Source organism: Lissotriton helveticus, chromosome 5_1 (genome assembly GCF_964261635.1).
Source record: "Lissotriton helveticus chromosome 5_1, aLisHel1.1, whole genome shotgun sequence".
Lineage (NCBI taxonomy): Eukaryota > Metazoa > Chordata > Amphibia > Caudata > Salamandridae > Lissotriton > Lissotriton helveticus.
The window spans coordinates 186,977,288-186,990,715 of record NC_136065.1 but is presented as its reverse complement, the minus strand read 5'-3'; positions in this window follow the sequence as shown (position 1 = coordinate 186,990,715).

Sequence of the window (13,428 nt, the reverse complement as noted above, 5' to 3'; positions counted from 1 at the left end):
GTACCCAGGGTCTGAGTTACATTGTGTCCTCATATGTTGGAGAACCAGGTTGTCAATACGTTAGGCTGGTCCCACCTTGGGCTGATGACCCAGTGTCCGGGTCGGGTAGAGCTATCCATCCATCGTACCACCCCATGTCAATTTCACCAAGGCAATGCATGGGATGCTGCCCATCTCACAACAGGGTCCTAATCTCGCCATCTTTCACCTTGAAATAATTGTCAGGCACTGAAATGGGGGTGTTCTGCGACATATAGAGAAAGCGAAGCAATGCCATCATTTTGAAGAGTGCTGCCCCTCCTAATAAAGGTAGAGGGAGGGAGCTCCAGTGGTGAACGTCTCTTTTAAAGTACACCAGCTGGCCTTGCTGAGTTTTAGCCAAGAATACACTGAGATCAGTGGTAATATAAATGCACGAATACCGCAACCCCTCTATTTCAATTTGCGCCTCTCATCCTAGCGGGCGGTGCAGGCCCGTCCAGGACAAACACCACTGATTTGGACCAAATGATTGTGTATCTGAAGATCAGAAAAATGTTCAGTAGCCTAGAAATGGAGAATTTCATGGAGGCCACATAAAGCAGGATCTCGTCGACATATAATATCCTGCCCTCCCAGTCCTCTGTCCACCGCAGACCTTGAATCAAGGGGGCTCCTCTAACACACATTGCCAAAGGTTCAAGAATCAGAGCAAATATAAGGGGTGATAGGAGACAACCCTGCCACGTTCCCATCTGGAGGAGAAAGACTCTAGATATCCTAATAGCAACCACGCGTGCCAAGGACTGCAGGTATAGCAGTCGCAACCAGGGCAAAAAGCCCAGGTCGATTCCCAAGTATAGTAAAAAGATACGGCCACTTACTGTATCAAAGGTCATGCGTGCATCAAGGGACAAGATCGCTGCATCTTTGCGGATTTTGTGTGCAACACCCCGTGGAGTTGCGAAAAGTTAAGTGCCATACTGCGACCGGGCATGAACCCCAATGGGTCTGGGTGGACCAATTTTGAAATAAGTGGGGTCAAATGGAGTGCCAAGAGTTTGGTGAGAATCTCCGCCTCCACCTTTAATAAAGAAATGGGTCTGTAAAAAACACATTGTTCTGGTGGTCATCCCTCTGAGTGTATTACAACCACAGAAGCAAGCCTCTGTTCCTCTGGGAGTGTGCCTATGCACTGACTTACTTCAAACATTTTTAAGAGGTTGGATAGATCTATGGGCAGGCCATTAGGCCCCAACACCTTACCTGGCTAAGGTGCTTGAATAGCTTGTTTCACTTCATTCACCGGAAAGGTCACTGGCTAGGAGTGTTACATCATCAGGAGACAGAGTCTGGAGTGGTCAAACCGCCAAGAAGGCACGGGACTTCTGGTCCGAGTTCTCAACCCTAGAGAAATATAAATGAGAGTAGTAGGTTGCAAATGTGGCAGCTATAGCCTGCAGATCAAGCAGGCGCTCTCTGTCTGCTGAATATAGTGCTGCTACCCATTGACTCGCGTGGTTGGACCTGTCCAGCCATGCAAGCAGTTTTCCTGCCCTATCCTCAATTCAAGCAGCCAGTGCTGCATAGCCCTATATTTGGCCCTGGCTGCCTCCATCACCACATCTCGGTATTCCTGCTGCTTTAAGTGTAAACAATGCTGTGTGTCTTCTTGCATGTCTCCCACTAGCAGGGACTCCAGCTCTAGAATATACTGTTCGAGCGCCTCTATCACTGCATGTCTATCATGCCCATGTTTCACCACTAAGGAAAGAAGCTGACCACTGAGCACAGCCTTATAGGCATCCCAAAGCGTCAGTGAAGAGGTGACGGAGTGTTCATTATCTTTGAAGTAGTGGGTTGTTTGTTTCAGGAGTCCCTCCCTTATAGCTGGGAGGTTGAGGAACCAGGGATTTATGGAGATTATGCCCTTCATATGTGAGTTGCTCCATCTATACCTTACCCTTATGGGGGAGTGATCAGAGATGCCCCTCACTAGGTATCTCACATCTCAGAAATTCGGTAGAGAGGAGCCAGATGAAATAATAAAGTCAATGCGGGACTGGCTGCCTTGGGACCCATAGTGAAATGTTAAGTGATGTACAGATGGGTTGAGGGCTCTCCAAACATCGAAGATATTGGCTGCCTCGGGGGCAGTAAACTCTATTGTTACAGAGTGTCCTGTTAAAGTCCCCCCATTAGGAATCCGCCATCCAGCATTTGGTAGCATAAGTGCGCCCAGGTCTGGGAGGGTAGTGCCGTGCATAGCCGGAGGGACATAGATGGATAAAATGCTAATCGTCTCCCCGTAACATGTACCTGAAAGTGCTGCTAACCTACCCAATTTGTCCACCCAGGTCTTATCAACCAAGAAGGGAAACCGCTTTCTTAAGAGTATACCAGTCCCTCGGGAGCCGGAGGTGTAGCCCGTGTGGGCCACCATTTTGTAACCCCAGCTATCAAGTGCCTTACAGGCACTACCCAGAAGATGAGTCTCTTGCAATAGACGTACATCAACGAAATGTCTCTTGATGTATTGGAGCACCACAGCACGATTAATATTATCCCCAACCCGTTAACATTCCGGGATAATAAGCAGAGCTCAGGGGTGTTTGTGTCTATTCCGGTGGTCATTTATCTCCATAGGGTGTCTCTCCCAACCACTGTCCTCAGGTCCCTCTGCAACACCAATAGAGAGCTGCATCAACCCCACCAACCATATTGGATCTTTGAATGTGGCATACTTTAACATACATTCATGCAACAATGAGAAAAATATAAAAGAACACAGAAAATTGATTGAACCCCCTCCCCATCCCTCCCACTCAAACCTCCCGATTCTCAGTAATGGCTTGTGCAAGCTTGACCAAAGAACAACCCCCACCCCGCTTTCCTGCATGAAGGACCTAAGACTGCCCACCTCCCCAACTCTGCGGAGTGTCTGTCGCTCTAACTCAACATGGTAAACTTAGGTGACTGTAGGCTTTCCGACGTCTGCACCACCCCTCCCCGTGTCCAATACAGTGTGTAGCACCATTGTTAGACATGGCATCATTGCAGTGGGTTTCCTCTGTATTGTTGGCTTTACCTCCTGTATTATTGCTGTTTGTTGGACTCCGTTTTGCTGGTCCAGATGCTTTGGGCACTTTGTCACTGTTGTTCAGTGCCAAAGTGCAAGTGCTCTCTATGTCAATTATTGTTATAGATTGGTGGTTCCATGATTGGCATATTTGATTTTCTGGTCAATCTCTAATGCAGTGTACTGTGTGTGCCAGGGGCTGTAATTCAAATGCTTCTAGTGGGCCTGCAGCACGGATTGTGCCACCCACATAAGCAGCCTGTAAATATACCTCAGGCCTGCCATTGTAGAGCCTGTGTGCAGTCTGGTACTGCCATGTTTTACTTGGCAAGGTCACCCACTTGCCAGGCCCTAAACATCCCTTTTCTACATGTTATACATGTTAGTCACCCTTAAGTTAGGCCCAAGGTACCCCTGTGGGCAGGGTGCAGTGTATGTGAAAGTTAAGACATGCTCTGATGTGTGTAGAAGGCCCAGATAGTGAAATACTGCCAATTTCATTTTTCACTATTGTATGGCTATCTGTCCCCATAGGATAGAACGGGAAGTTTGCTCATAACATTTGATGAGTGTTACTGCAAATGGAAACAAGATGAGAAAATAAAGTTTGATATGCCTGAACTCAGAATTTTAAGATGCATCTTTTAGTGAGGGTGGTCTTTACATTCTGGGTTTGAAAATAACACTTTTAGAAAGTAGGTATTTTCTTGCCTAACCATCCAGTGTGCCTCTACTAGGTTATGTGTTGACTGTCTGGCTTTGGAGTGACAGGGGCTGGGAAGGTGCATTCTTTTCAAACAGCCACTGGGGGGTTTGAGGTGTGTCCTGCCTTTCCAGGGTGAGTTAGGGCTGGGCTGAATAGACCTGGGCTGCATTCCGAGTAAGGGAAGGAGATTTATCTCACACCTTAATGGGTCTGGTCTGCCAAGGACAATGCTGTCTTCACCTCATGCCAGGACGATGCACCAGAGAGGACAGAACTTGTTTTGGCTAGGCAAAGAGCTTCTCTGCCACAGAGGACAAAGGATTTTACTGTATAAAAAATGGGGACCCAGACGCCAGATTTTATGGTCACTTCTGGGAATCAAGAGGAACCTTTGACAAGGAGAAGAGCTGGAGAAACTGAGGAGGAATACTGCCCCTGTGCAGTTTGCTGTCTGGGGTTGGCCTGCCACGGAAAGGAGAAGGACTGATTACTGTGTCCCTTGCTTGAGGAAGATCTCCAAGAGCTTGAATTGAGCTTCCCTCCTGTTCTGAAGACTCAGGGACACACACATTGCACCCAGAGTTGCCCCTGAACTCTCTTGCTGGGATTCTGACCTGCTGAGAGGTGCCTGCCAGTGTTCTGGACCTCTGGAGGTTGTTTTGCAACTGGAAACGGCAGGAACTGTGAAAATCAATGCATCGCCTGTTTCCAAAGCATCGCAACAGAGTTTCCAACACATCGTCACCACTGAAGAATCAACGCAGCACCTGCTTGTGGCTGAAGTGTCTGCCCTGCGACTATTCCTGTGCACCAATCTTTGACATCCGAGTTCACTGCACCGATTCTGACGCAGACCCGGTTGGAGAAGAACCGATGCATCGCATCGGATCATCAAACAAAACATCGAAGCATCAAGTCTGTCGCAACATTGGGGAATGAAGTAGAAGCCAACGCATCACCTCCCCACGCAGTAAGAAACTGACAAATTACCTCCTTTCCGGTAAGGAACTGATGCATCCCCTCCCCTGCACAGCAGTAAGGAACCAATGCTTCACATCCCCGGAGCAAGGAACTGACGCATCACCTTTCCTGAGAGTAAGGAACCGACACATCACCTTTCCTGCGTGCATTTTTTGACGCATCCAAAGTACTTTGTGTAAAAGTGTTGCATCTCACATTTGCCTTGAACTGAATATTTCTACCATTTGAAATTCATATTTTTGTTACTGTACTGTGGATTTTTGTCATTTTGGTCTTGTTTGGTTTAGGTAAAGATTACTTATTTTTCATAACTGGTGTGGTGTCCATTTGTAGTGTTTTCACTGTATTACTGTATGTGTTCACAAATGCTTTACACACTGCCTTTGAGATAAGCCTGTCTGCTCGTGCCAAGCTACCAAGGGGGTGAGCAGGGGTTATTTTAGAAGTGTATCCCACTTACCCTGACTAGAAGCAAGGACCTACCTCTGCCAAATAGAGACCCTCCTTTCTAACAGCCCTCAAATCTGATAAAATAGGAATACCATCCCATGCCACGAACAAGTCAATATCTCAGTTAAGGCATCCTTAGCTGTCACATGGGCAGCACCCAGCTCTGACATAACACCCAAATAGATCTTCATCCTGCCTCCTGGGCAGTTAAAGCATATCAGCTCCAAATTCCAACATCAAATCAGGGCCTTTCATTACACTCATTAAAGGAGTGTGCCAATACTATAAGTCAAAACCAGTCAGATAATCAATCTTCCTGTCGCTGCTCCGCCTCATCATTCCACTTCGGGGCATCTCTTGCGGACCGACCATCAGCTACCCCCAGTTCCCCCATCTGCCCACCACACCTCATCCCACAGCTGGAGCATCTGACTGTTCCCATCCCTTGAGCCACTCTCAGGCCTCTTCTGGAGTAGTAAAGAACCTCAGATTCAATACACAATCTAGCAGGGAAGTGCAGCAAGTATTTTACCCCCTTCTCTCTTAGGGCCCTTTTCACCTCCGGAAAATTGCACCTCTGTATCTGGGCTTTTAGTGTGAAGTCTGGAAAGAAAGTAATGTGCACATTATCTTACAACACTGGTGGAGCCGCTTGGGCCATTTGGAGCGCAACGTCTCAGTCTCGAAAGAGACAGAAGCGGGCAAGTAGGGGTCTAAGAAGAGCCCTGGGTCGTGGATGCCCCCCCCCCGGCATCCTGTGGGCCCTTTCTACTGAGAAAAACTTGGAGAGACCCCAGGGCTGGACGTGTTTGATGATAAGGTCCTTCACAAAAAGGTATGTGGCTGGCTCTGATGCGTGTTCTTGGACTTCCAGAATTCGGATATTGTTTCGACGAGATCTGCCTTTGAAGGCTTCGAGACGTGCTTCCAAGAACTAGTTAGAGGTCTCCAGTTCACAAAATGTGTCAGATGTTGAACCCTGCTACATTGCTTCCAGTAAATGATAATGTTTGTGATGAAATTGAACATGATTGCCTTGATGTCACTGATTGATGCACAAAGTTTAGATATCAAGTCTGAACTCCTGATAGTGAATGATCATGTAATTTTTTTAGATGGCTCATGCTTGAGAAACAATGAAGATGCCCTGAGAGCAGCTTATGCTGTATGTTCCATAATATATGTTGTTGAAGCTTCTTGATTTAAAAGGGTTACCTTAGCACAAGCCACAGAATTGATTATCCTTACCAGAGTATGCAGTTTAACTGCTCAAATGAGAGTGGCTATATTAAAAGATAGTCAGTGTGGCTTTGGTGTTGTCCATGATTCTGAGCAATTATGGTATAAAAAGGTTTCATGACCTCTTCAGGATCCCCAATTAGAAATAGGGTGCAAATGAGAGACCTTCTAGAAATTCTTCAGTTACCAGTTTAAACTTCAGTTATTAAATGTGCAGCTCGTCAGAGTGGAAATGGCTACAATGGGAAATAGGTATATTGATTTAGTTGCACGGTATTGTGCTTAGTTGACCTGCACATTTAATGGAGCTGCCATGTGTGTCTGAGGAAGACAATTAATTTTCCATGTTAATGGATGTAACAGGCACTTGAGATGAATTGTAAAGAGTACAAGTAAATGCTTCTGAAGCAGAGTAACGGAGTTGAATTGGAGTAGGTTGTACAAAAAATTTCAAAGACGTTTGTCACCTTATAGTTTATTGTTCCCAATGACTTGATGTTTCCATGGGTACACACACCTAAGGAGAGATGCCATGACTAGACTCTTCCGGAAGAATTGGTTTAAACCCAGATTCAGGATGCTTGTAGAAGAAGTATAAAAGCAAAAGGAACAAATGATGAATGGAATGCTGAACAATGCAAACATTCACCCCAAGTCACAAAGATCTAGGTTTAATCCATTATTCTTTTGCTCACCACGCAACCCCATTAAGGACCCAGCCACATTCAAATCAGTCTTCACCCTGTTCATCATGGGACAGTCAAGTCCGAAATGCCAAGTCAGGTCCTCCCTGTACTGGTAACAAGCATCCTGGGACCGGTTTCAAGGCATTACTTCTCATCAGCCAGGCTAGCTTGAATCCAGTGGCCCAGTGAGCATGGGACGCAAGTCTGGGCATACCCTTCCCACTTAGAGCGACAAAAGTAAAAGGAACAAATGATGGGTGGAACATTATACAATGCAAACATTCACCCCCAGTGGCAAAGATTAGGGTTTAATCCATCATTCTTTTGCTCACCACACCACCCTAGCTTGGACCCAGCCATATGCAAATCAGTCTTGACCGGGTTCCTCATGGGAAGAGTCCAGCCGGAACCTCCGAGCCAGGTCCTCCCTGGTCTGCATACAAGTGTGGTATATAAATAAATAATACCGGATCTATTTTTGACTGGATATAGTAATAACAGATAGCTCAATAAATAAGAGTCAAGATTCGAGGTAGTAGGAGTTTGCAGGTTTAATACAGCATAAGGACAGGAACAGGACAACCTGCACAGGACTAGGATGGCAGCGCTGCCGGGGGCAGGATCGGAATCGGCGTAACATTTAATAACAGTGCACAAGTATATATACTAAAACAGTTGCATTACAATACATACGATAGGCGGAGCAGTGGGTGTGGTCAATAGCAGTCGCGAAAGATAAGGGTGAAAGTAGGTGTAACAAGAGGCGTGAACATAGACATGTGATGTAAACGTAACAGAATATGTCATAAATGGGGCGGAAACATGGAGGGGGCTACCTAAGGAGCCGGGACCTCTAACCTAGTGGTGCGCGCAAACTGACAATGACGTGTTACTAGGAGAAGCTGGGGGCTATGACTTCTGCGCTAGGAGCAGAGACTGAAGTCTGGAGAGTCAGGGCGACATGTACCTAAACACTATCTAGTATCTGATGTTTAGAGAACATGTTGATAGAATCCAAAAGTTATCGGGGTAAAGGCTAACAGACACTAAGACTGGTGCATGCATTACTCTACATGTAGTGCGTGTTGAAGAATATTAAATGACCATTAATACAGTATTTCTCTTACATGGAGACGTAAAGGCTAGACGATGACGGAAACTATTGATGCGATTCAGTAGCTTTAGGAATGCAGAGAAGGAGGGCTGGACTGATAACTAGAATCATAACATACTCTTGGCAGACTGGCAGGCAGAGCCAGGCCGAGCCGGGCACTGTGAGGCAGGAAGTAAGTGAAGGGTCAGGAACACAGGTGGGGGCTGTATCGCTCCTCAGCGAGGGCTCAGGAGACAGGAGCTGAATCTGGTGTCCGGGCCCTTTTGAGGCCTAGAAACGGGGACTTTTCAATGAAATAACGTGCACACTGAGAAACGAGGCAACGTAACTTTTACATAGGCCTAATACTCGTAGCTTTCACGAGAACTGGAAACTGGCATACTAGAGATGGACACAACTGTAATTGCGTCTTTAATCGATCATGGGGAATACATATGCATATTAATCATGCACATACAACATAGGATGGGGAACACGTAGGGACATAGAACATGGCAAAATTTACTTTTCCACATTCCCTCCTTGTCACTACGTTTCCATCAGGAAACATCAATATTCATGATACCATCTATCATTTCATATAGTATCATTTGCTCGTCTCGAATTGTCTTGGAACGGGATTTAGGACGGGACTTGGGACTAGGAATACAAGAGGTAGCACAAATGCCGCAAATCGCAGGGCCACATTGTATACAGAGGCAGCAACTGAATATGATCGCTACTGCAATACCTAGAAAGGACAACACTTTCCATCCCCAGGCAGAAATTATATTCCAGAACCAACCGGACCATGTCCAGGTGCCTGGATTTTGGTGTAACAGATGGGCAATTTTATGTAGTCTGGTTATAGCTGAATAAACAGACGGCGCGTTATTAGGAATGAAAATGCAGCAACTAGATCCGATGACTCTACATGCCCCGCCCCTATCGGCCAGTATGACGTCAAGGACGAGACGATTCTGGAGCACGACAATTCTCATAAAAGATTGCTCTTCGGTTAAGTTACCCAGAGCAGAGGTAGTCTCGATCACTACTGCTTCAAGGGTTCTGGTTAATCTACGTATCAGTTTACTATTCACGACAGTACCTAAGTAGGGGAAGACACCTTTATTGATATCTATGTATTGTTCTAGAGCAGTTTCAGTATAATCGACAATCGGGAGGTCTCTCTTGTGTCTAGTATGTACTAGGTGGGAATTCCTATGATAGTCAGGTGGGGCTAGAAAAACTGGTGGCAGAAGGAATGCAATGTAACAGGTTCCCTCCCAATCGAGGGGCAGACGAACATATGCGGTCTGACCACAAACAAAATAAGAATGACGTGAAGCTTTGAAAATAGATTTCCTGCTGTCACTATACTTGACAATAGTAGTACAATCACTATGTCCTACATGTACGGTACCATTATTTCTGACACATAATTCGCCTTTGACTGGTAATACTGACATAGCAGGTAAGACTGGAGTAGTATCAGACTGAACATTCAAGACCATAAAATTCGAAGAATAATTACCCAAATTATAAACTTCTTTTTCTAGATCTAACCCTGTTCTGTGGGGAAGACCTTGCTTGCCTGGAAAACATGTACTGTTAAGAAAGGACATATCATTTGAGGATAATGTTAACGTGGACCATGCTCCACACGAACCAGTATGTGAAAATGGATAAGGAAAGAGTGGCAAAACTCCCTTCGGTGCCTGGAAAGGGGGGAGTCGACCACACACCCAACAATTAGTGGCATTGCTGGTCTGGTGTGAATAATGTAACATGCGGATAAAGGAATTATTTCGCATAGCAAGACGATAAGATAGTTCATGAGGAGGCAGATCACTAAACGTGTGTTCTACTCGTGCAGGTAATCATAAGGCTGAGATATAGCAGGAAACATAAAATAATAATGCAACTTTTAGAGTTCTCGCTAACTCTCTCTCTATGGGGGTCTAATTTATACATGTCAGAAACCGGTCTAACCGTTTCACCTAGGGGAGGACTTAGACAATCAAACTGGCTGACTTATTTTACTAGACCTTAATTTCTTCTTATACTCCTGCTGCGGAGTTTTCTCTAACAGGGAGGGTTTTGTATCATTGTCTTTTGCGGGACAGTCCTTGAGAATAGTACTTTGGCAGTCTTTAAAATCCTCGGAAATGTTCTTGGAAACAGTCTTTAGTCCATAAAATGTCTTTACGTGAGACAGATGGACCCACCCCTTCCTGCCTTCCAGCTTGACGGCAGTACGGGTGGCCAGGAGGACCTGCTTGGGCTCCTTCCAGCGAGGCTCCAGCGGACTTGAACGATCAAAGTTCCTTACAAGAACCAGACTTCCGGGAACGATTTCATGCGGTGCCACCTCGGTATTGTCTGGAAATGCGGCGGCAACCTGTGAACGACAAGAGTGTAGGGCAGACATCAAGGAAGCTAGGTAATCTGTCAGCATATTACTTGAAACATCTGTAATACTTCGGGGTCTAGGTGTACCCCACATATTAGGGGGGCGGCCAAATACGACCTCATAAGGGGACAGACCTGATCTGGAATGTGCGACCATGCGCATATAAAACAGAGCGACTGGCAGAGCTACTAGCCAGTCCACACCTTTCTCTTTACAGACTTTGGCAATGCGGATTTTCAGGGTCTGGTTATGTCTCTCTACTAGACCGGCTGCTTCAGGATGGCGTACACAATGGAACTTCCACTGGTATCCTAACAACAGGGAAACGTGTTTCATCAGCTCAGATGAGAATGGCTGGCCGTTATCAGAATATACGACCCTTGGGAGTCCATAGCGGGGGAAGAATTCACGAACCAACTGCTTGGCAGTGGTCGTGGCTGTGTAATCTGGGACTGGATATGCTTCTGTCCACCTGGACAAAGCGCATACAACTACAAGGACATACTTGAAACCTCGACATCGCTCCATCTGAATATAATCCATCTGGAGGACTTCAAAAGGGTGGTCGGGGGGCTGGAATCCACCTTGTTCCACCGGGACACTTTTACCTGGATTGAACTGGCAACATATCATACAGGTACGGACTTTCTGTTTGGCTGCAGCTCGTAAATGCTTGTTGAACCAAATGTTCTGGATACTGTCTAACATAGCTTTTTCTCCTAAGTGTGCTGGACTATGTGCGGTATTGATAATGACTTGAACCATAGAGTCGGGGAGAAACCATGTGGCTTTTCCTTTCATTACCCATCCCTGATCTGTCTGGACCCCTCCTTGTTCGGACCATTTCTTGATTTCATCGGGAGTAGCATGTAACTGGATATCTATGACATCTTGAGTGGGGTCCTTAACTGTCATACAAGTAGTCTGTTCTAGAATAGGTATCGGTATCGGATTAACTGACATGTCTGGAGTCTGTGCTGTAAGCTTGGCTGTGCGATCTGCTAGATCATTACCCTGGGAAATAGTGTCAGTAACCTTCGTGTGTGCTTTGCACTTCATGATAGCGATAGATGTCGGTAAGTGTATAGCATCTAACAGAGCTTGAATAAGGAGACCATGCTGAATCTTGGTTCCATGAGAAGTCATGAAACCTCTCTCCTGCCAGAGCACTCCAAAGTCGTGTACAACTCCAAATGCGTAGCGTGAATCTGTATAAACATTGACTTTCAGGTTCTTGGCGTGTATGCAGGCTTGGGTCAGAGCAACTAGCTCTGCTGCTTGAGCAGACAGGGTGTCAATACGGTGTGTTTCTATAACTTCAGTGTCAGTAGTCACTGCATACGCGGCTACTAGTTCTCCTGTACTTGTTCTCATACATGAACCATCCACATAAAGTGTCAGGTCAGGATCTGGTAATGGAATATCTGTCAGATCTTGTCTTGGCTTAGTCATAGTATTAACTACTTCCACACAGTCGTGTGTGGCAGGATTTGAATTAACTGACGGTAACAGTGTAGCAGGATTTAGAACGTTGCAGCGTCTGATTTCTATGTGTGGCTGGAACAGTGTCAGTTCATAACCTGTCAAACGTGCAATTGTCAAGTGCTGAGTCTGTGTTCGGTTTAAAAGAACTTCCACGGAGTGTGGAACTTGTACTGTCAGAGAGTGTCCTAATACTATGGAATCACTTTGTCTGATAGCTAGTGCTGTGGCTGCAACTGACTTGAGGCACGCAGGCAAAGCCTGGGCTACAGGATCTAATGTGCTCGAAAAATAAGCACAGGGCTTGTATTGTCCTGCTTGATCTTGTGTGAGAACAGATAATGCTGTACCATTACGTTCTGTGACAAAAAGTGTAAAAGGCTTACTGTAGTTCGGTGTAGCTAGAACAGGAGCTTGGCATAGAGCTTTCTTTAACTCATTGAAGCTAAGTGTATGTTCAGATGTCCAAGGGAGGACAGTCGATACGGCTGCCTCCTGTGTCGTTAACTGTATCAGTGGCTTAGCTAGAAATGCATACTGAGGAATCCATTGTCTGCAATAAGAAGTAAGGCCGATAAAAGCACGTACCTCCTTCTGTGTCTTGGGCTGAGGAAGACTCGCTATTAACTGGATACGGTCGGGTGTCAACTGCCTACCCCACTTGGACAGTAAGTGGCCTAAGTAGATCACTTGCTGGACACAGAATTGAAGCTTTGAAGGGGACACCTTGTGCCCCATCTCGGCTAGGAAATACAGGACTGTAAGCGATGCTCGCTCGCAAGCACGTTCAGAACGGGCTGTAATCAGTAGATCATCGACATACTGGAGCAGGGCAGTGTCAACTGGCATGTGAATGTTGTCTAATTGTCTCTTAAGTGCTTGACTATAAATACTAGGACTTTCTGTAAAACCTTGAGGAGCTCGTGTGAATTTATAGCTCCTTCCATTTAAGCAAAAACCAAAAAGGTACTGGCTGTCTGGATGAATGGGGACACTGAAAAACGCGTTCTTGAGGTCTATGACTGTGAAAAATGTGGCTTCGGAATCAATGGCTGTCAATAGGGAAGAGATATCTGGGACAACTGGGTACTGGGGAATAATACATTTATTGAGTTCTCGAAGGTCAATCACTAATCGATATACTGGGGGTGCATTTGGATCAGTACGTTTCATGACTGGAATGATCGGAGAATTACATACATTGGAGTCAGTTTCTACAACTACTCCTTGAGCAATGAGCTCGTCAATTATTTTGGATAAGGCTGCTACAGCCTCAGGTGGCAATCTGTACTGTCTGATTCGTGGTAACACTACACCTGG